The sequence below is a fragment of the Ambystoma mexicanum genome, chromosome 13 (assembly GCF_040938575.1).
Source record: "Ambystoma mexicanum isolate Mex_15411 chromosome 13, UKY_AmexF1_1, whole genome shotgun sequence".
In the NCBI taxonomy this organism is placed as follows: Eukaryota; Metazoa; Chordata; class Amphibia; order Caudata; family Ambystomatidae; genus Ambystoma; species Ambystoma mexicanum.
The window spans coordinates 81,265,788-81,289,523 of record NC_090938.1 but is presented as its reverse complement, the minus strand read 5'-3'; positions in this window follow the sequence as shown (position 1 = coordinate 81,289,523).

Genomic DNA, 23,736 nt, shown 5'->3' with positions numbered 1-23,736 from the left:
CCTCAACCTCCTCTCCTCTCTTGCTCATTCCTGACAGTCTATCCACGATTCAGGATGTGTGCACCTCCAAAGATCTCTGCCTTAATGGCAGTAAGACTGTGATTCTTTTTATTCTGAACCCTGCTCCCGCTTTCCCTCTCTCACTCTGCCTGCCCTCCTTGGGCCCTCTTCATTCGCCTTGCTGTGAGGCAAAAAGCCTTGGTGTCATCTTCGACTCAACTCTCTCCTTCTCTCCTCACATATCGGGCCTTGCCAAAAAGGCCCAATTCCAGCTGCACTTCCTCAGAGGTATTCTACCTTTTCTCACTTTCCTCCAGAAGCTCACTGTCTCCAGAGCCCTAGTTCTCTCTAGGCTGGACTACTGCAACAGCCTCTTTCACAATCTGACTTCCTCTACTCTACGCCCTCTGCAACTAATACAGAACAGGACTGTCACTACTTGTCTTTGGCCTCAAGCCCAGGGACTGTATCTCTCCAGCGGTAAAATTCCTCCACTGTTTCCCGGTGGCAGCAAAGATCAAGCTCAAGACCCTCTGGATCATCCACAAGGCTTTATGGGGCCAGGGCCTGCATTACATCAAACACTTTTCCAAAACGCCTTCCTTCTCGAGCCCCTCGCACACCCACCACTAACCCTCTGAGGGTCAGATGCTTCTCCACGTAGCAAGGGGGGGTAGATCTCTCTCCGCTGCTGATGCCTCCATCTGGAATGGCCTCCCTAACCCTCTGAAACTTGAGCCGGACCACCTGAAGTTCCGGAAGCAACTCAAGACGTTCCTTTTCGCCTCTGCTTTCTCTCCCCTGATGGCCTACCTGTCTGCTGCGCTGACCAGTTGCCTTGCTACTCTCAGAGTCTCACGGGGCACTGGCTACTCTACAACCAGTCGCCCCTGCACTGATCTGCTCCTGCTGTGCACTTAGAGGCTGTAACTGTAACCCTACAGTCAACTGCCTTCTCGCACTTACCCAGAGCCACGCTGCTCTGGCTGCACTTACACAGAGCAATGCTTCCCTGATTGCACTTTCCCTTCCCTTTCCTTGGCACTTCTCCTTTCTCCCTCCCTAAGCAGTGCATGTTTGTTGGCCAGACAAACAAGCATCCAACAAAAGCAGAACCACTTCCCAGGTGCGATAGCGGAAATTGAGGTGCTGAGTGCCACTACTCAGCACCTAGATGTACTCAGGGAAGGCACCGTAGGGATGTTTAAGTACCATACAGTGCTGCTAACAATAGTTCAAAGAGAGATAGGTTTGCCATTACACTGGTAACACAAAAAACCTCCAAAACCGGACAGCCTGGCTACGACCCAACACCCGTCAAGCCAACACACCAACAACTCACTCACAACAGGGCAATACAAGACAAAACTTCTCTTTTCCTAAACATTTTAAGAAGTATCCAGTCCATAAGTCCATGCTGCAGCATACGCATTGTTCAGAAATTCCAAAGATTTTGAAAACAACAGAGGATAGTGCAACTCTTCCGCTCGAGCTACCAGCCAAGAGTCACTGAGCCAACAAAGGTAATGGGTACATCACAGCGACCGGTGAGGGATTGGAGGTGTGGGAGAGAGAGAAACCGCAAGGGAATAAGGATACAAGGCTTCTTCCTTGTGGCAGTACTTGTGAAGAGAGTCAACCAAGTGGGCCTAGTGAGAAGGAAAGAGAACCATGGGCCTGGGACCCAAACCTAGGTGAAGTCTATGCTAATATGAGTCATCTTTCTCCTCATGCCAGTTCTTGGCAGGAGAGTGACCCAAGTGGGTCTGACAAGAAAGGGGGAGTGAACAGAGTCTGGGACCCAAACATGTACAAGGTGGATTTCGGAGGGTGCAACCCTCCAAACAGTGGTAAAGAAAAGATCACTGATGGGCTGAGAGCCTGGGACTGTTGTGAAGGTTTCTTTAGAAGACTGGGGAAGGGAGCCATTCCCCCTGACCTCAAGTGAAACTGTGTTGATACTAACATCCAGAGAAAGGGAGTCATTCCCCCTGGGCACATTTGGAACTTTGTTTATACTGATATCCAGAGGAAGGGAGTTATTCCCCCTAGGCACATTTTGAACTTTGTTGACACTACCATCCATGGGAAGGGAGGCATTCCCCTTGGACACAGTTGAAACTTTGGTGAAACCATTATCCAGGGGAAGGGAGAAATTTCTCCCGGCTACGTCTGGAACTGAGTGTAAACCAAGACCACAGGAAGCAAGTAATTCCCCCTGGTAGAAATTGGAGTAGTGAAGATACTTTCTTTTAAGACACAAGGAGAAGGGAGTCATTCTCCTGGTGTGAGCACTTTACTTTTGAGTAAGATCCTTTAGTTGGAGTGTAAGGGACAGAAGTAGGGTTTTGACTCAGCATGGTAACTTTTTCAGTTTACATTCGGATAGATTTTTTTTAGCTTTTAGATGGAGGAAGGGAAACCCTTCTTAGAGTTTGGAATAGGTAGGTTTTTTAATTCAATAAAAGCCTTTGCCAACCACCATGACACCTCCTGGTCAGTTGCCTTCTTTTGCGACCTTACTACAGGGAGTTGTGGATCAGGAGAGGAGACTAGAAAGAGTAAACCATGATGAGGGGAAGAAGGTACAGGAATACAGAGGAGAACAGGAGAACAACAGAAAAGGAGAGGGGGAGGTGAAGTAGTAGATGCAACCAGGTGAAACAGGTGGAGCAGAGAACATCAGAAGGAGCGAGAACAACAAATATGAAGGAGGTGAAGAGGCGATGCATGGAAGAAGAGAGATGGACATTAGAAAGAGATGGAAATGTGAAAGATGGAGGAATGGAGGAAGTGAAGAGGATTCAAATGGATAAGGAGGGAAGAGTAACAGAATGGGGAAAGAGATGGGAGTAAGGTGAAGAATGAGAAAAATCATGGCGGCCCAGAAAATAGGTGGAGGGGACAACAGGGGGAGAGAGAGAGAGAGCAATAGAGAGATAGAGAGAGCAATAGCGAGAGATAGAGATAGAGAGAGAAAGAGAGAGAGAGAGAGAGAGAGAGAGAGAGAGAGGGAGAGAGAGAGAGAGCGGGAGAGAGAGAGAGCGGGGGAGAGGGAGAGAGAGAGAGAGAGAGAGAGAGAGAGCAATAGCGAGAGAGAGATAGAGAGAGAAGGAGAGAGAGAGAGAGAGAGAGAGAGAGAGAGCGGGAGAGAGAGAGAGAGAGAGAGAGAGAGAATGACGGGTGAGATGGAGGTTAAGGAGTTGGAAAAGGATAATAAAGATGAACAGTGGTGCAATCAACTGCCAGGAGTGGGGGGGGCAACGGTGGGACATCAACAGACTAAACAATGGTGAACCATTGTGGGGGGGTGGAGAAGAGAGGAGTTGAATGTCTGAAGGGAAGTGATTAGGTGGAAGAGGTGGACAAGGAGAGAGAGAGACAACAAGGCAGAGTACTGGTTGAGACTCAATGTCCTGAAGGGGATACTTCCCTGGTGGAGGAGCAGTCAAGAAGGGACCAACCTGCCCAGAGGTTATATATAAACATCTTTGGGCACAATGTGATGTTGCAGTTTCTGATGCCTTGCTCAAGGCTAGGTTACCAAGGATTCAAGGAGTGAGTTGGGGCACTAAAACCATTGGACTCCCACGCTTGATTAAGGTGGTAAGATTTTACCTTGCTGTGTGTATAAGGGTTCTCTTTGGACAGTGCTCCACTGTCCTGGAATAGAAAGTTGCACTAATTGTGTAGTAATTAAACACTTATTGCGCACCTCAAACACCGATTTCCGACTCATTCATAAAAGAGAATACATTCTCATCTTCATTCCTGACACCTGGCATGAGTTTGGAGGGTTCAAGCCCCAAGTGTAGGTGACCAAGGAACTAGCGGTGGTGTTGTTGGGTTGCCTGCACAGATAAGAAACCTCTAATACACCCAGACCGACAACTTTGCAGTGCAATAAAGAAGCGTGTGGCCTCCAACTCAAAGCACTGTCAGTACATTCTGCTCACAAGGAGAGAAGAGTCTAAGGGACAGAGGGAAGCACTGAGGACCACAGTCCTCTAGAGAAGACTGGCATTAGTTTAATTTAGTTTAGTTTGTTTACTTATATAGTGCACCTAACCCAGGGGTATCTGGGCGCTTTTGCTTGAGTACATGGCATGTTACCAATCACAATACACAAAATTACATAATTACAGTATAAAGCATGTAACATAATTACAGTATAGTTACAATGTATGAAGTTACATTCTTGGAAGCTTACAATACAACCAGCAATCTGGGTCCACAAATGTAGCGACAGATGCTGACAGTGAAAGTTTAGAGAGCATTTGTCAGCAGCTGACTTTGGGATACAGATCAGAGTCAAGACATGCCTAGTAAGATGGTGAAAGACAGATCTATACAGTTATATACAGTGTGCTGTGTGGGTGAAGGAGAGACCTTTGCAGACAGCCAAGCTTTTACTTTGGCTCTGAAGGTCCAGAAGGAGTAACATTGTGTTCCTTTACTTTAAGTGACATCACTTAAATAAAAAACCTTATTTTTCTGTTTGTACAATAAAAAACCCAAGGATCATGGAACTTGGCTTTGAGTGGTCTGTTGACTCCTCGGTCGCCACAGACCTCAAGCTGAGGTACCTTGTTAAGAAGCACAATGAGTGTCCAGAGCCTCACATAGCAGGGCACAGCGAGCACGACCAGGTTAGGGTGATGCGGCCGGTCACAGAAGTAGCTCAGCCTCACACTCAAGATAAAAAAGAAACAAGCTCTCTCCATGCCAGAACCACTGTAAGCAGCTCCCAGGTGATGTACAAACACACCTGCTCTTCCAACTTCTGTTAGCAAACTCTGAATGATGCTGCATTCCGGTAATGTGCAACTTCATTCTGTCCAAGAGCATTCCACAGTCTCGGCATTTTAATTTCTCTCTTGATTATGTCTTTGTGACAGAAGCACATCTGCTACTGACATTTCTGCGACTCAATTTGCAATTATATTGTACAGCAACGAGGACTCATTTATAAGTATGAATTTCTGATTAAAAACACACTGAAAATATCTATTTCCATTTGTTTCTAAACTATAGAGTGGTATTCTAGCCCAGAGATTGCCGAGTCCTCAAGGGAACATTGAGACGTGTCGGTCTCTCACCGGTTGGTGGCCCTCCTGGTGACTCCTCACCAGAGGGATTCTGCTCCTTGCCGGTTCATGGTGCAGTAATTGATAGACAACCCGGCTGAGCTCAACGTGCAAAGGAGGTTTGCAAATGAGCTTCCGTCGAGAACGCTTGATTCGGGGGAAGGAGGAACGCTCAAAAGCCGGGATTCAATTATAAATGAGGGAAGCGTCTTCTCCGCCAATGCTTGCGGAATTACAATTGGCTGATGAGATGAAAGGAAATGTTTTCTGTGATCTATGTCTCGATGAAAGGCCGCTTCCAGAAAAAGGTTAGACACCGTACTGCCAGAAAGGATTTGGTATAATTCTCGAGCAATCCTTTTTCATTTAAGGTGGACCTAATCACCAAATTCCAATATTTCATAGAAGTAACTGTTTCATTAAGAATGTGCCCAGCAGCCTTGTCTCAAGCAAATGAAAACCTGTCATCATAGATACTTCAATTTACGGGAGCTTTGCCCTGGTCTATCCTCAAAATGCTTGTATTACAAGCGATGGTGGCCACATGGGATCATATATTTCTGGTTAAAATCAATGTTCCCAGCAGGTCCTGGGATCTTCAGAAGACATTAGGGTATTACCAAGCTGCCCTTTAGTTTGCACTAAGGAATGTCCAGTGAGTTCCACTCCGGCTCTGACGATGCTCCTCCTACTCTTTCTTCCTCTCTCTCTCTGCATCTCTTGATTCACTTTATCCTTCTTTTTCATTTTATTTGTCTGGTAAACCTCCCCAGCCATGGCTCTCTCTCCACCTTCTCTCAATGCGATGCGTCCTTCTGCATCTAGAAGGGATCTGGCTACATTTGAAAACATCTGGGAACTACTCTTTGGGCCTCATTAGGACCCAGGCGGTAAGGGGTTTACGGCAGCGTAAACAGCGCCGACCCTTACCGCCTGATTCCGAGGTCCCTCAGCGCCATGGAGGATTTAACACCTGCTTTTAGCAGGTGTTAAAATCCATGGCGCTAAGGGACCTTGTTGTTAATTACGCCACCGTAATTTACGGTGGCGTAATTAACGCCTTCCCCACTCCCATTATGCCCTATGGGGCAAAAATGGGAATGGGGAAGGGTAAATGGGGATTGGGGACTTACCGCCCTGCCAACCTCGGAATGGGGCGGTAAGTCCGCCAACCACCATGGCGTAAACGTAGTTTACGCCATGGTGGTAAAGGTACGACCCAGGCGGTAACTTAACGCCTGGGTCGTAATGAGGCCCTTTGTATGTTTCTTATCATGCCCTTTATGATAACTGCCTTCTCTCAGCTAAACAGTCTTTCTTCTCTGACTTACTTCAATCACACTCCTCTCATCCAAATCGGCTTTTTCAAACTTTGTCTCGACTACTTTCATCTGCTATTCCTGATCCTTCAACTAATTGTACTTTTAATGCTGCAGATCTTGCCTCTACTTTACTTCTAAAGTTTCTTGTTTTTGCTTTAGTATTGTATCCTCTTGTAGTCAGGCTTGTTCTTTGCATTCTGTCTCATCTATGGTACCTGCCAAAGGAATATTCTCCGGATGTCCTCCTATTTCTAATGGAGATGCTCTTTCTCATCTTGCTCATGCTCATCCTACATCCTTTCCGTCTGATCCGCTACCATCTGTGCTTGTCTCTAAAATCTATCCCTTACTTGTTTCTTATCTTACCTTATAATTTAATTCTTCTCTTTCCTCTTCTGTTTTTCCTTTATCATTCAAACATGCTACTATTATTCAAATTTTTAAAAAGCCTTCTGCAAACGTATCTTCTGCCTCTAACTTTCATCCTATATTTCTTCTGCCTTGTTAGGCAAGATTGTATACAGTACCCTTTGGGTGCACTACAACAACCCTGACCTCCTGCCAATAGGAACCCAACCTTTGGTATAAGTCTTTACTACACAGGTTGGTAGCGTGTTGAGCAGCCAGGCTTATCTCAAGAGGGGTCAATGTGAGCTGTAGGGGAGTTACACAGAAATTCACAGTGGCAAGTATTCAAATAAACTCTTACAATGTTTCTTGATTAATTGGGAGCAATATAAAGCAACACACAAATACACTCCAAAAATACACACTCTTAGTTTTCTAAATCAGCAAACACCCATTTGGGATGACACACAGGCACTAACTACACCCTCAGGTGACTTCAATAGCTAGGGTGCTGTTGGCATTAATATGTCACCGTTGCATTTAGAATATTCTTGGAAGTGTTGTTAAAGAGATGAGAGTTCAGAATAAATCAAGTATTCACACAGTTATTCTTAAGTAAGTAAGTACTTTCAAAACAACCCCCAATGCAAATTCAGTTAACCCTTTCCTGGAAGGAAGGCCAAACACATAAGCAGAAAAGAGAAGAGTCATTCAGGGAGCCAGGGCCGCCAATGTTAAGTTTGCAAAAGTCAAGGTAACTGAAGCACTTCTTGCAGGTAAGTAGAAAGTCTTTTCCAATCTCTAAAAAGTCTTGGTAGAATAGAAGAAATCAAAGTAGAGCCACAAGTCGATTAGGTTTGTGGAGTAAAGAAGCTGATAGCTACTCTACAAATGCAACCAAGCAAGTCTCCAACGAGGCCAAGTGGCTACACAAGAAGAGGTACGTTCTCTTAGATTTTACAGTACCTTTAGGTTGAAGAAAAAGTGCAGCAGAGGACTTCAGTTCCTGTGCAGCTCTGCAGATCTCACTGTTCCTGGGCCTCAGTCATGGGGACAAGAGGGATGACTTCTGGGGACTCCTGCACCTCAATGGGATGGTCACCGGTTGCAACCGGCAATCTTCAAACAAGTGGTACTTTGGTGTTTCAGCTCCTCATATCTCCCGCAAATAGCAACACCATGGTTTCTGGCTGTCGAAATGGGCTTTCCTTGAATCTGGGGTCCCGCACTCTGTTGAGGGAGCTCAGGCTCGGTCAGTCCTGCTTCATGGGAGTCCGGATGATCTTCCTGGAGCTCTTGGCCAGCTTAAAAGCAACACACACTAATTGGTGTTCCTCTCCCTGGCTATCTGCTTCCAGCAGTGACTGCAGTGGAAATTCGACAAGCTTCGAGAGGATGTCTAGGTGGCTTACTTTGGAGTTGATTGGTCCCACCAACTCAAAGAGAGAAGTTGTCCTTTAGGGGGCTTTGCTGTTGATACGAATTTGGATTTTCAGCGCAGCCGCAGGGCTTGACTGGGCAAAACAACGGTCCAGGAGTTGCAACAGGCATCCTCTTCAAGTTCTTCATCTGATTCTTTCGTCTAGTGCTCAACTCTGCCTTCCAAGCAAAAAGCCTCACCTTTTTATGCAGGTTTCTCCCATTCATTCCAGCTGAGCTGTCAGTCACCGAGCAGGGTGGCTTTCTTTGCTGGGCATCCAGCCACCCAATCACCTAAGAGTGCATTCCTCTCTCCTAGGAGACTAAGCACAGGGAGTTTCGGGCACCTCCCTCGCTTGCTGCCCCCACCAGACACCCTGGAGCCAGAGGCGGGATTCACTCGTGAATCCCACCAAAGACAAAATGAACAAAGGGACCAAACCTGGTTTGGTATGCAGAGCAAATCTCAAGAAGGACCTTTCCACAAAGAACTGGTGAAAAAAAAGAAGACCGGGGCCATTGTTACATAAATGGCACCCTTGGGTGCTTTACTGCAGCTGCGAATGCAGCCCGTGGTAAATGCACTCCACGGTAGTTAAATATAAACCACTGCCACCAGCCATTCAGCTTGGAAAGAGTCACATAAAAATGTTACATGAGAAGCTAGACAAAGGGTATATAATGTAACCCCTCCAGCACCATATTGTGAGATAGCATGTGCTGGGTCCAGAAAGTTACAAATGTAAGTAAAGTCAAATACACTTCACTACTCCAGGAAACAGTAGTTTATCCAAGGAAAGGTATTTAAACCTTGGGAAAATCTGAAAGACTTCCATGTGCCACTCCACTGAAGGTGCTGTATTACACAGTGTAAAAATATGATGCCTATGGAGTTTGTCAGACTCCACAACCAAAAGAACCACAGAGTTCAAAATCACATTAAAATACATGAGAGAGTGGGAAAAAGGGTCTCACTCCTCAAAATCCAGCAACGTTGCTGGGGGTCTGTAAGGTAGAGGGAATTAGCACATTTCTGAGAATTCTCCCTAACATGCCTTATCTGTCAAAAATTCTCAAACACATAGTTTACATTCAGATCTCTCTGTTTATTTCTCGTAATTCTATTCTTCCTCGTTTCCAGTCTGGGTTTTGTCCAAGATACTCTACTGAGACAGCTCTTCTCTCTGTCCTGCAATCTTTGCACTCTACATGTCACACCAAACAGTCTTCTCTCCTTATACTTTTATATCTTTCTTCTGCGTTTCAACACTGTCGATCACCCTCTTTTATTGTCTGCTCTTTCTTCTTTTGGGTTCTCCAGTTGTACTTTAGCTTGGTTTAAATCTTATCTATCCCAGAGAACCTTTTTTGGTTTCCTGGGCGGGGCTGTCTTCTGAAACACAGTCACTCATTTGTGGTGTTCCCCAAGGATCAGTCCTCCACCCTTTTATTTTCTCTCTCTATACTTCTTCAGTAACAGGGGTTATTTCTTCTTTTAGGTTTTCGTATCACTTCTATGCTGATGATACACAGATTTTTCTTTCATTTCCTTGTTTTACAGTTGGGATCCACCTTAAACTTAGTGCTTGTTTGTTGGCTACCCAATCATGGATGTCAGATCATTTTTTAGTTCTTAATGCTGCTAAGACTGAGGTTATCTGTTTCCTGCTTCTAATAGTTCATCCTCTATCTCACCTTCTTTTATATCCTTTCCTCCTGCTCAGTTACCCAGTTCATCAGTGGCTCATAACTTATGTCTTTTTCTCGATTCTGATCTTTCGTTTGCACATCATATTTCATTATCTGCTCGTTATTGTCAGTTTCATCGTTATATCATTTGCAAACCTCGTTCCTTTATGACATTCAATGCCACAAAGCTGCTGGTGTCTGTTTTAATTTTTTCACAGCTTTTTTATTGTTCGTCTGCCCAATTTGGACTTCCTATTTCTCGTTTGGCCCCATTAAAATCAGTTTTCAATGCTTCTATTCGTACTGTCTGTCTGCTCGCCCCTTGTGATTCTATTTCAATCTCTCTTGCTAAACTTGTGTGGCTTTCTTTTCATCACCGTCTAAAATGTAACTTACTATGTTTAGTCTATAAAGTTCTTCATGGAATTGCTCCTCCCTATCTTTCTTCGTTTGTTTCTTTTTACCTACCTTTCTAGTCACTTTGTTCAGCTTCTCATTGTTTCTCATAGTCTCACATCCTCCTTGTGCTCAATCTCTTTTCCGTTCTTTTTCTCTTTTAGCACCTCTAAATTGGTACTTACTCCCATTTTCTCTTCGTTGTATTTTGGTTTATTCATCTTTCCGGGTCACTTGATTAACAAAGGTTGTTGTAATTGGTGTACTATTTCTGTTTCAAGCATTCGTTGTACCGTTTTTACTCGTATGTCCAGGTGCTGAACACTTAAGAATAGTGGGGCGATCGGGGAGTGTTTCACCATGGGGTCTCATTACAAGTGTGCCAATGCGGTTAGGATGGGCTGGTATTAAATCATACCGGCACGTTACTGCACTGGCACACTACAATTTTGTTGGTGGGCAGCTCCGAGCTGTCAGTTATTCCGGCACCCCACCTCCTTAAAATGCTGGTGTTAAAAGCACAGGTATAACATGCCAATTCCCCCCATGAAGTACTATGGGACTCCATAGAATACCAACACTTGGAATCTGTTGGTAATTTTGGCAGACCAATGGCTGTTAACAGTAAAACCTCCTTGTGGTATCCCGCCGGATTTACCGGTGGGATACCAGCAGACGTGCAATGAAGCCGATTATGTTAGTCGATGCTATTTGTTGGCACTTCACCAGCACACGACAAGGTGACAAAAACACTACCTGCATCCACCTCTGTGAGTCGCAAACTGAGCGCCCTAGTCGCCACATTGTCTGGTGGCAACTCGACTTCCTGAAGGTTCTTGGGTGCTTGCCATACATTGAGTTTAAGGAACTGAGCTACCTTGTCCCAGAAGGATTTGGCACCCGCTTGTTGAAGTTCTATTTGCTGGACACCACACATGACCATTTTTGCACTCATGGGCATATCACGCTTTTTAATTGATAACACCAGAAAGGTCAGCAAGTGAATTTTACAGGGCAAGTAGGCGCCGGTGTAGATGACTAATTTTAGGCTCGAAGCCTCCATCTATCATCAGTCTTTCTGACTGATTATCCACTAGCAGTTGCGAGCTGCTGAGGTCTGGGCAGTTCAGTTCTCTACGGTGGGACTTAGGACTTGATATGAACCACCCCGTGACTGGGGAACCGATGTCGACCTAACCACAATATCTCTGCATTAGGCCTATTAAAAAAGATTGCCCTTAATTGCTGGTAAATATGCGAGAACTGGTGCCAGCTTGCAATGCAATGCTTGATTGTCCTCAGCTGGATGAATTCCGTACACTTTGTTCTTTGTGGCTAACAACCAATTAAAGAGTTTATCTACAGTGAACTGAAGTTATCCAAGCAGCGGAACTATTTCTGAACTTTATGTGTATGTCTGTGTAGCCGAAATAGAAGACGCTGCCTGGAAATGATAACAATATCCATTTGTTATCTTGTAATGTAATTCTGGAAGCTTGTTTGAGTCTACGCACATCTATTTAGCATTGCTGATATTAACAAAATAAATATGAAAGTGGGTGCAATTGAAATCTTTACGGACTGGAAGAGCAACTAAATGGCAACACATTTGAATTGCTATAACATGTCACACTTACAGAGTATGCAGCGATAGAAAGGGGCCTTTCTGGATTAGTAGGAAGGTATCAGGTATTAATATCGCCACATATATGGTCGCCGTAAATAATATCGCTGGGAAAATGTCGTGGCGATATTATTTGGGTGACCATATATGTGGCGATAGGGGCAAAAAAAAAATTAAAAAAAAAAAAAAAATTGGGGGATTGCGGGGGTGTTACCCGCATGTTCCATGCAATAATGTCACCACAAAAAACGACCATTTTTCGGTGATATTTTTGTATGGCGATATTTTTGTGGCGACATTATTACATGGAACCAGTAGGAACGAGACCAGCTCCCAATCAACTTCAATACCCATATTAAAAGATCCTGCTTGCCGAGCACTGCCATGTACGACACCCACGGACTGCGTGCAAAGGAAGCCAGCACTTCATGTAGGATGCACTTGCCTTGCATATACCAATATGCACTTTGACATGTACATCTTATGGGATCAGTTTGTTTTCAAATGGATACACTTAATTGTAAATACACTTTATATTAGAGCATTTTGCGCCTTATTGTATGGGACTTGCTGGGCCCCTCACTTACCTGCTCCCCAATTATTAATTATAATTGTTCTTTTGCATCACGCTTAATACCTGAGATCGGCTACTAAGTAGGAGACCGGGATTCGAACCTGTGTTGCTAGGCGTTGTCTTGCTTCCAAGACAAACGCATTACCCCAGAGCTATCATCCAGCATAGCCACATTTTACATTCCATAGCTGCCGCAATATCCACTTCCATATGTGACTCCTCGAGCCTGGGTTCATTTCCCACTACATTCTGGGACATGTAGGCCCACCCTTGCAACGGGAAACAGAAACTACTAGTTCCAGCATGCAATTGGAAACAAAAATCAGGATGCTACAAGGTGTTATGCCTGCAAGTGGGAACATTGTCAGGGGGGGACATGTTGCCTTATTATAGCATGCTGCCAGGTCCCCACTAGAATTCTGCCTGCCGGCAGTTGCACCCATCACTACCTCTGCAATGTTGCACCTTTATCTCCTGTTGTAACTTTTGCTCCCTGGTGCCACACTGTGATTTTGACCACCTGGTGCTCCATCATGCTTTTTGCTCTATAATCCCCGTGTAGTTTGCATGACCAGTTCCTGGATGTCACACTGTGACCCGACAGACAGTTGAGTTGTTTCTAGAAAGCCCTGTCCTCTCTGGAAACCATATTCTGAACTCCCTCAGGATCCAGTCTCGCATAATGGCTAGATAGTACCCAGCACTGCTTGCATGATCCATTGTGTCGTCCACTCCTATGAGTGTTCATCCACTTGCATCCAGAATCAGTCACTGCAGATTGTCCACTCTAGGCTACCTGTCCACCCCAAGGTGCCTCAAGTCATATCCGTACAAGTGCCTTCTCCAAAGGACCCCAATGATGGTCTCACTGGATGGCAGCGACTAGTTGCCCACCAGGCCTGTTCCCCGCACGAACACTCAGTACCACTAGCCTCAACCACACTATGTAAAGATGAACTAAGACACTCATGAACGGAAACGTAGAACCCTCCCAAAAGTCAAAGAACACAAGACTACACCTGCACCATCAAAGTATATACCACAACGAGGCTAATGCAACTTGGCACCATAGGTACACAACCTACCATCGGACATAAATGCCTCTCTGCCCTTGGCACAGAACATATTTATTTATTTGTTTCTCAAAAGAATCTGTATTGAGTTTTAATCAAAAACGAGCAATGTGTTGGTGCCCTTGAGTTTACACGTGTTTCGGCTACACTTGAGCCTTTCTCAAAACAAAATGGCGCATAGTACTATTGACAAGTTCAATAATTTAACATATATTCAAATACTATACATAAATTCAATTTGTATACATAGAGGAAAAAAGGAAACAAGTAGGAGGAATTAAGATATGGCAATGCCAATTAGACAGACAATAAACAATAAACGTAATATAATTGCGGGAGGGAAAAATGGGAAAATAAATAGAAAGAAAAAAAGGAAAAGATAGGGAGAAAAAAAAGCAGATAAAAACAATTTTTTAGATTTAGAATTAGTGTTGGCCCAACGGCCCATACAGTTACTGAATGTACAGTTCATCCATTGTGGGCGGCTACCCGTAAAGAAAGTATTAACTTTTTAGCAAATCGTAATCTAATGAGCAATCAATTAATTATGTCCGTGACCATGGTTTTAAACACGCGAGGGACACAATTAGCATAATATCTCTGGCTTTTCCAATTAACATTGGGAGCATGTATGCACAAAATACTTATTTAGAAACATTTGTGGGCACAGTGCCTTACAATCCAATTGGTCAATGGTATTGATTATTTTGTGGGCTACATTGACCCACAGAACAGAATTTCGCCAAAACCAAGCTGCATTTGTGCAGAAACAGCAAAATGGTTGCGCTGGCTCCTGTGAGCACCATGGCCTTAAAACTGCGTTTTCGCAGCAACAAAAAATAAATGGTTGCACCATCTCGCGAGTACACATTGGGCAGGATGGAACAAGGGGACACACTCTGAGGGAGCGTGCCGGGGTGTTCTGACACATACAAATAGAATAAAGTGAAAAGGCAGCACTGCTCTGCTGAAAGCCCAACATGCCTGTTAAAAAGGACATTTTTTCACCTTTGAAGTAATGCTGCTGACGCTATTCCCATATGTCCTTTCTTAAACCACTGTGATTAATAAGGCGCTGCCATGCACATTCATATCGCATTGTGCTTAAGCAAAACCAAGCATGATTCCTGAATGACAGGCCCTGTCAATGCAACTCTGAGAAAAATCAACAAGGACCTCCACTTTTACCCGCACGGGAAACACGTTCATTTTCTTCACAATGTATCACAGCTCTAGTTCAAGGCATCTGTGCTTCAAAACAAAACTCCTGCATACAAGAAAAAACTATAGCTGCAAGACAGTGTGGGAATCCAGAGGGAAATGCACAACCGAATTTACAAAAAAGAAATGCCAGCTTTTCACCACACATGTAAAATGGGCTTTGCAAACTCAAGGAGAGAAAGGCCTGTTTTAAAAATAAACTATTGAATGAAAGCCTGCCATTATATAGCAATGTAAAGGGGTTTGTTGCTGGGGAAAATACACACATGGGTTATTTTATTCAACTGGCTTGTTTAATTCAGGACCAAATATAAGAAAGTAAAACTGTTAAACTTTATTGGCTGGATTTTGCAAGTTTCAAAAGGAAAATAGGTTTCTGCTTGGGGGGGATGCTACCAACAGAAAGGCCTCTCTCAGCAGATACTCACACCCTAGTCTAGGCTGAACCCACTGACAATGAAACTCCCAGGACAAGGAAGTGATAACTGGGAAAGGGGCAATAAATCTTCAATCAAGATGTAACCCCCACCTTGCTCTGGCGGAAATGACAGTTGGTGGCAGCCGAATAAAGAAATAAATGGTCCAGTGACAGACAAAGGATTGCCATTTGCTTCCAGAGACCATTTCATAAACTTTAAAGACTTTGTAAAAATGCGAAAATGTTACAGTTTAAAATTGATTTTATGGGCTTTCATCGAAGACATGGTAGAATTCACTGAGACCTTGGGAATAGAATAGAAAAGTATTGCGGATTACAAGAAAAGCACCCATGTTGCCAATGCACATTTTTATACTTACATCCCTTATGTTTATCCACACATGTGTCTAAAGTTATGGAATTTCAGGCTGAATCGTTCATACTCAAAATTACCAAAAAGTATTAAAAGGGCAAAACAATGTCTCACGGATTGCAGAGTTGGAGTGCTATGCTCTACATAAAATATGTAACATGTGTATATAATTTGCTAAGAGATTTCAATTGTATAAAGCTACTGTTTGTGGCAAAATCGGGTTTTGATTAAAATAACTGTGGGCAGTTTATGAATATTGTAAACTCACATCATAAATCTGACATCATTCTCTTGAAATCCAACCAGCTTAGAGCGAGGCAGGAACTAGCACCCCTGACCAATCTAGTAGTTTAGAGGCGTGCTTAATTAAACCTGCCCAGCCATATACTTTGGTGACGTCACTATGCATTATAAATAAGCGACCCTGACAAGACTCTAGACACACGCTCTTCCTGAAGTTCCTGAGCTGCATTCCTGTTCCATTCATCCTTCTGAGTCCAGATCCCAACTACAAGGCCAAAGCATTGCTGAACCTACTACAGGGCCCACTGCAAAACCCATGCATTGCTGATCCCATCCCAGCAAGGCCTTAATTCTGAAAACCCACTAATCTCCCATTAAAAAGGGGAAAGCTGCGGTACTCTTTTGGGAAGCATTCTGAACCAGCTTGGCATGCTGCCCACTAACTTCTGCCCTCTAACTGCATCCAGCTGACCTTTAGTATCCAGTGACCAGAATTGCCAGTCTGCTGTCCTTGGCAACCAGTGTCCAGAAGAGCCCAGCTGTTTTCCTTTGCCAGGGGCACTGCCGTGTGGTGACCAGAATGATTGACGGTCCTAAATCCCAAACTAAAAGTGGACTTTAAGTATCACCCCCACCCCATAGAAATCCATAGCCTATCTTGTCTTGCATTTGTCCTTATCCCACTCTCTAAGCCATCCTAGCCTTATTCTGATAACTAGTTAAACATTGTTAGAATTACCTGTGCACCCTGCCCGTGACTTTCTAAAGTGCTGCCGCCATTTCTTTTCAATTTTTTCTAAGCCATTAGTCCTATTTCAGGTGATCGGACTGGTTTCCGCCAGGGTTGGGCGCTGGGGTGACAGGGGTGAAATCGCGAATCAACCTTGGATCTTACTGTGTCCATCTTTGGTGGTCTAGTCTGAATACTCTAGTCTAGAGTAAAACTGTTCTTGTCATAAATTATTTCATTTCCTATTTCACGGCTTCATTTTGCTCAAAGCACACCTTTTTATATCTTGCATAACTCACCCGGTTTCATAGCTAGAGACCTATTTTCATTTCTATAATATCCCTGTGATCTATACCTATCCCCTAACCCAAACACTGCACTCCAAATCAGAGCATTGCACCCGTTTTCCAAAGAAACCCTTTTTGACATTTTAAAAAGGAATTCAGTAAAACGCAACTTTTGCACGTGTCATTTTGCTGCAATCTGTTTTAAACTTTGCACTTGTTTTTCAATTGTATGCTCTTGCTAATCCATTGCTTGTGATTGTTAGGGTCTATGCATTGTTGCTTAGTGAGAAATTGTATTTACCTTAGAGTTTTAACCACACATACATTTTTTATTTGTCCATTCCTGAGTGTCATTTCATAACATTGCAGGGGGTTTAAAATCCGTTTTCCACTCTTATTTGGGGATGGAAGGTCAGATTTTGATTCCATTTTCTGTCTCTTTTTCCTAATTACCTGCTGTGTCTTTCTATCCATTCCAAATTCAATTATTTGTGGGTTGAGGGAACATTGCAGGAGGAAATCCTAACTGGGGTGCTATCTTTCCTAAATCAAAAAGTGCTCCTATTCCCTAGTATTTTTTAAATGTTCCACTAGAAGGTTAAACCAAGTGTATTGCTTACATCCTCACTGTAATTATCACCCCATTGGTGATTGCTGCCCCATATTAAAAATTGTATGATTTATTTTTGATTTTAAAATAAATAAATAAATATTGCATTTCACCAACCAGCTTGGTTCATGGTCCATTGTGACCCGGGGTATTTGAAAAAGGGGGTGTCATATGAGTTGTGTACCATCTCAAATTGAATCTGCTTAAGATAAGGAGAAAAGCATCTCAGTGGTGCGCTACTGTAATAATTTAGTTAAATGAACTTGAAGGACAAAATAGTCTTAGCCAGAAAGTAGTTTGTTTGGACTAAAAGAGAGCCCAATCCTTTTATTAACTGTTTCTCAATTCTTTTCTTTAGGTATACTGAAAAGGATACGTCTTTAGATTGTCTTCGAAAGTTCAAGGGAGAGGGTTTTCTTTGATGGCTGCAGGAAAACCACAGGTAAGTTATTTATGGTCTTGAAATTGTTTATATTGTTCTTTGCTTTTTTTTCTCTTTTCTTCTTATTCTGAAATTCCTCTCAACCTCAGTTCTTCTCTATCCTTTCTTTAATAAAGATATTGTTTCCACTCTGTTAGTTTGTCACAAACGTTCATTCATTTGTCTCTAGAGTATTTAGCCCTCTCCTGCAGCTTTCTGGGATTTTCTCTAATCTTGAACAAGATATTCTGTTGTGGAGCATCAGCATTACTTGCCTCTGATTGCACGTTATTAAATGTTCAGAGAACGTAATTCAACTTTTCCCAGTTAAATGTGACATCCTTTAAATATACATTTTGTTCCATCCCTCGGTTTCAGCCTCAAATTTCACTTCGGCCGTACACTCCCTTAAGTGCGGGTCTTACACCCTTAACAGTCTTTAGCTCAGAGCACTTTTTACTCCGTTTCTGAACAGTTCAGAGAAAACCCTGCTCCTACCTTCCTGTTCACTCGGTAACACGTTGCAGGCGTTGTTCAGCGGCTAACCGGGTCCCGCTGTGACACTGGTTTCAGCCTTACTTCAGGGATAACTTCGCTTGGATGTACGGCGCAACGGCGCTGCTGCTTCCAAACCTCATAAAGACGAGCACGGTTGTTTTATATGTTTCGCGTTTCCGCTCATCATGGAGCGCAACGGCGCCAGCTCCTCATTAAACTCACAGGGCAGCAACGGTCACCTCTTCTCTTCCGACGTCCGGCTGAGCGCAACGGCGCTGCCGCTCCGCATACATACACGGCGACAACGTTCGCCTTTGTTGTTCTCACAGGACAACCTTCCTCAAAAAGCGCAATGGCGCAACTCCCTCAACGATGTCGTTTTACTCCTCACCCTTCGCTTCCATCAATACGCCCACATCAAACGGTCTTCTCCGGACTCTTCCTCCTCCGCCTCCTAGCAACGAGATAAACATCAACAAAGGACCGTCAACAACCGTAACTCTTTCAGGGATTGGTCAATTAACCTGTCAGTCTTTCTCTCTAGCTGGCAAGCAACAATAACCCTTTTTTGCCCTGTTTGACCTGATATTGCCAGAGCCCTTGCCTGATTGCATCTCTGCTGTTTCCTTTACATCAGATTTGTCACACACCCCCCCCCTTCTAGGCCCTTACGCTCGGGAACAGTGGTACTTCGAGATAAAAAATTGGCTTGGGCCATCAGCCTTCCAGGAAGATGCATGGTCTTGAAGTTGAAAGGTTGAAGAGAGAGAAACCACCTGAGGACTCTGGGGTTTGTGTCTTTATTGCGAGCCAGCCATACAAAAGGGGCATGATCTGTTATTAAAGTGAACTCTCGTCCTAACAGGTAGTATCGTAATGCCTCTATCGACAACTTTACAGCCAGGCATTCTTTCTCAATTGTGGCATAATGCATCTCGTGGGGAAGCAACTTCCTGCTTATGAAAATAACTGGCCTCTCAGCTTCTCCCCAATTCTGGAACAGTACTGCTCCAAGACCTGTTCCTGAGGCATCCGTTTGTAGGAAAAACGGAGATGTAAAATCGGGACAATGTAGAATTGCTTTCTCTGAAAGTGCCTTCTTCATATCTGAAAAAGCCTTATCCGTCTCTGCTGTATGCCATTCCTTTTTCTGTGGGGCTGAAGACTTCAAGAGATTGGTTAGAGGTGTAGCTAATGTTGAAAAATGTGGTATAAATCTTCTATAATACCCTATGAAGCCTAGGAAAGCTCTGACCTGTCTGGTATTTGTGGGAAATTGTAATCGCTTTATTGCTTCCAGCTTTTCTTCTTGGGGTTTAATGACGCCCTGTCCCACAAAATATCCTAAATACTTTGTATGAAAGTTAGCCATAAAGGACTTCTTGGGATTTATGTGAAGACCGGACTTTTGAAACAATTGTAGTAGAATACGTAAATGTATTAGGTGGTCATCCCAGGATTGGCTAAAAACAATAATATCATCCAGATAGGCTCCAATATAATTCTCATGTCCACGAATAATGGAATTCATTAGCCTTTGAAACGTGGCAGGCGCACCATGTAATCCAAAAGGCAAAACTGTAAATTGGAATAAACCTGAAGGTGTGGCAAAGGCGGTTTTCTCTTTGTCATCAGGATGTAAGGGTATTTGCCAATATCCTTTCGTTAAATCGATGGTCGTTAGAAACTTAGCCTTCCCAAGTTTATTTAGTAAATCCTCTATCCGAGGCCTAGGATAGGCGTCAAACTTTGAAATCTCATTTAGTTTTCTGAAATCTAAACAAAATCGGGTTGTACCATCGGTTTTGGGTACTAGAACTATGGGTGATGACCATTCACTTTTCGAGGGCTCTATCACTCCCAATTCTAGCATTTCTTGAATTTCTTTATTAATTGATTCCAATTTCGCTTCCGGTATCTGATAAGGTCTAATCCTAATTACATCTCCAGGTTGGGTCTTGATTTGATGGTAGGCTAGTTTCGACCTTCCTGGTAGACTGGAAAAAGTGTCTGGGTACTCGTTAATGAGGTTTAGTAGCTCCCTCTTCTGACTGTCAGACAATTCTTGATTTGTATTCAAAGCTTTGCTGCCCAACTCTCCTCTTAATTGAGGAAATGGTTCCATGGGTTCTTCCTTCGTGTTAATCATGGCTATGCTTGTATCAGGTTCAGTCCACTTTTTAAGCATGTTCACATGATAGGTTTGTGTCGACATCCTTCTATCATTCTATTTTACTCTATAAGTCAAAGGACCAAGGACCTCTTCCACCACATATGGTCCCCTCCAGGTCGCTAGCATTTTATTTTCGGACGTTGGCAACAACACTAACACCTGATCACCCTTTTCGACGGTTCTCAATTTAGTATTTCGATTGTAGTATTGTTCCTGCTTAATTTGACTCTGCAACAAATTTTCTTTTGCAATCTTCTGTAGGTTTTCTATTCTTTCTCTAAGTTGATGCGCATGCTCTGTTAATGTAATCTCTTGACCCAGGTTTTCTTCCCAACTCTCTTTTAAAATGTCGAGTAATGTCCTCACGGGTCTCTCAAACAATAACTCAAATGGCGAAAAGCCAGTAGATGACTGTGGTGTATTGCGGAGGGTAAGCAATATCCATGGTAAAATTCTGTCCCATCCTCTATCTCCGGGATCTATTGACTTGCGTAGCATTTGTTTTATCATTTGGTTATATCTCTCTATGAGACCATCAGTTTGTGGGTGATAAACCGCTGTTTTCAAATGCTTTATCTTTAGGACTTCAGACACTTGCTCCATAAGTGCTGACATAAAGTTTGTTCCACGATCAGTGACAATCTCTTTCGGTATCCCTACCTGGCTGATAAAAGGTATCAACACATCGCAAATGCTTTGGGCGCTGATAGCCTTAAGAGGGAACGCCTCTGGATATCTAGTTGCATAATCAACAACCACAAGGATATACTTATGCCCTCTGGATGATGGGTCTAATGGACCAATAATATCCATACCAATTCTACTGAAAGGTTCCAAAACAATTGGCATGGGTTGTAAGGGAGCTCTTTTAACATTTTCTCGATTTTTCTTTTGACATTCGGCACATGCCTGGCAGAATCGGGATACTTGTGCATATAGTCCTGGCCAATAGAACCTTCTCAAGATTTTCTGTATGGTTTTATCTGTGCCCAAATGTCCTTCACCCAACTGTACATGGGCGACTTCCATAACCATTTGGTAATATTTGCTGGGCACTAGTAATTGTTTTATGAGATTCCCAGTTGACTCTCTACTGACTCGATAGTAAAGCCCTTTCTCCTTCATGAAATAGGGCCCTTTTCCAGAGACATCGTCCTGAACCCCTGACCTAGCATTTGCCAATAACGGGTCCAATTCTTGAGCCAAGCGAAAAGTATCGCCCCCTTCATCGATTCTCCAATCCACCACAACAGGGAGTACATTCTTTTCTCCCCAGTCTTTTATTAATTTTCTGATTGTCGCTTTTGTTTTCTTTTCTTTGGCTACAGCTACGGGAAGGTCACAATGGGAAAATGGGGCGTTTTGTAACCACCTTGCTTCCACTTCCTTCACTATTTTGGCAAAGTTCGGGACATCGGATCCAATAAGGAGTGGCTCTGGGAATACCGGCATTACAGCGGCCCTGACCTTCATTTGCTCCCCAGCTACCTTTAAATTTATTTCTTTGGTAGGGTAAGTTCTCACATCCCCATGAACACATCTTATAGGAATTCTTTTATTTGACATTCCCACATTTCCCACTAGTTCAGTATTTACTACAAAATGTAAGCTGCCGGTATCTACCAGGCCCCTTGTAGGTCTTCCATCAACTTCTGCCTCGCAAGTGTAGGTATATCTTGATCATGGGGCCATTGCTGGTTCTTGTAGTGCTCCTTCTTTAGAAATCTCCAAATTCCCCAAGTCCATCGGTTCTATCTTGACTCTTTTAGGACACAACCTCGCCATGTGTCCCCATTCTCCACACTCGAAACATTGCATCCCTTTTGGAATCATACTTGGTGGTCGTATTCCCGTTGGACTTTCACTGACAGGTCGTAATTTGGGCGATTCCCACTCCGTCTTCCTGAGCATCGAATTAGGCCATCGGGAATTTCCAAGACTTTTGGGTATGGGATTATTCACGCTGGTAGATGTTTTAGTATTTGACAAATAGTTCATTCAGCGGCTCTGACCCGCCTTTTGATATGCAGAGGCTATGTTTACCGCCTCTACCAAGCTGGGCCGATGATGTTGGCGGACATAGGAATAGGCAGAGCTTCAATGAATTGCTCCATAACAATTTTTTCAGTCATCTCTGGGATTGTTGTGTTTGCTGTCTGTAACCACTTATCTCCTAACTCCTTGACCCGATAAAAAAGTTGTTGTGGAGTTTCCTCTGCCTGTAATTTGACTTCCCGAAACTTCAATCTGTAGGCCTCTTCATCATGGCCTAAGCGTTCCAGGACCACTCTTTTCATATCCGAATAAGTCGTCTCGCCCATTGGATTGGCTGCCTGGTATGCACTCTGCATCTCGCCAGTCATAAGCGGTGCAATATAATGACACCAACTTTCATTAGGCCATTGCGCATTCCTGGCGACCCTCTCAAAATTGACAAAAAAATTTGCAGGATCTTCTCCAATAGAATATTTTTGTAGCACTGAAGCTGGTACATGAGAATGCCTGCATACTGACGTTGCTTCCAATAATTGGGCTTGAAGTACTTGTATTGCCTGTTGAAAATCTTGTCTGTCAGCTTGTGCCTGTTGATTTGGAATCTGTAATGCCTGTTGGAGAAGTTGTTGGCCCTCACACAATGTTTTGATGAGTTCCTCCATGGTGTTCTCCTCGATCCCACTTCTGACACCAAATTAGTAATAATTTAGTTAAATGAACTTGAAGGACAAAACAGTCTTAGCCAGAAAGTAGTTTGTTTGGACTAAAAGAGAGCCCAATTCTTTTATTAACTGTTTCTCATTTTTTTCTTTTCTTTAGGTATACTGAAAAGGATACGTCTTTAGATTGTCTTTGAAAGTTCAAGGGAGAGGGTTTTCTTTGATGGCTGCAGGAAAACCACAGGTAAGTTCTTTATAGTCTTGAAATTGTTTATATTGTTCTTTGTTTTTTTTCTCTTTTCTTCTTATTCTGAAATTCCTCTCAACCTCAGTTCTTCTCTATCCTTTCTTTAATAAAGATATTGTTTCCACTCTGTTAGTTTGTCACAAACGTTCATTCATTTGTCTCTAGAGTAGTTAGCCCTCTCCTGCAGCTTTCTGGGATTTTCTCTAATCTTGAACAAGATATTCTGTTGTGGAGCATCAGCATTACTTGCCTCTGATTGCATGTTATTAAATGTTCAGAGAACGTAATTCAACTTTTCCCTGTTAAATGTGACATCCTTTAAATATACA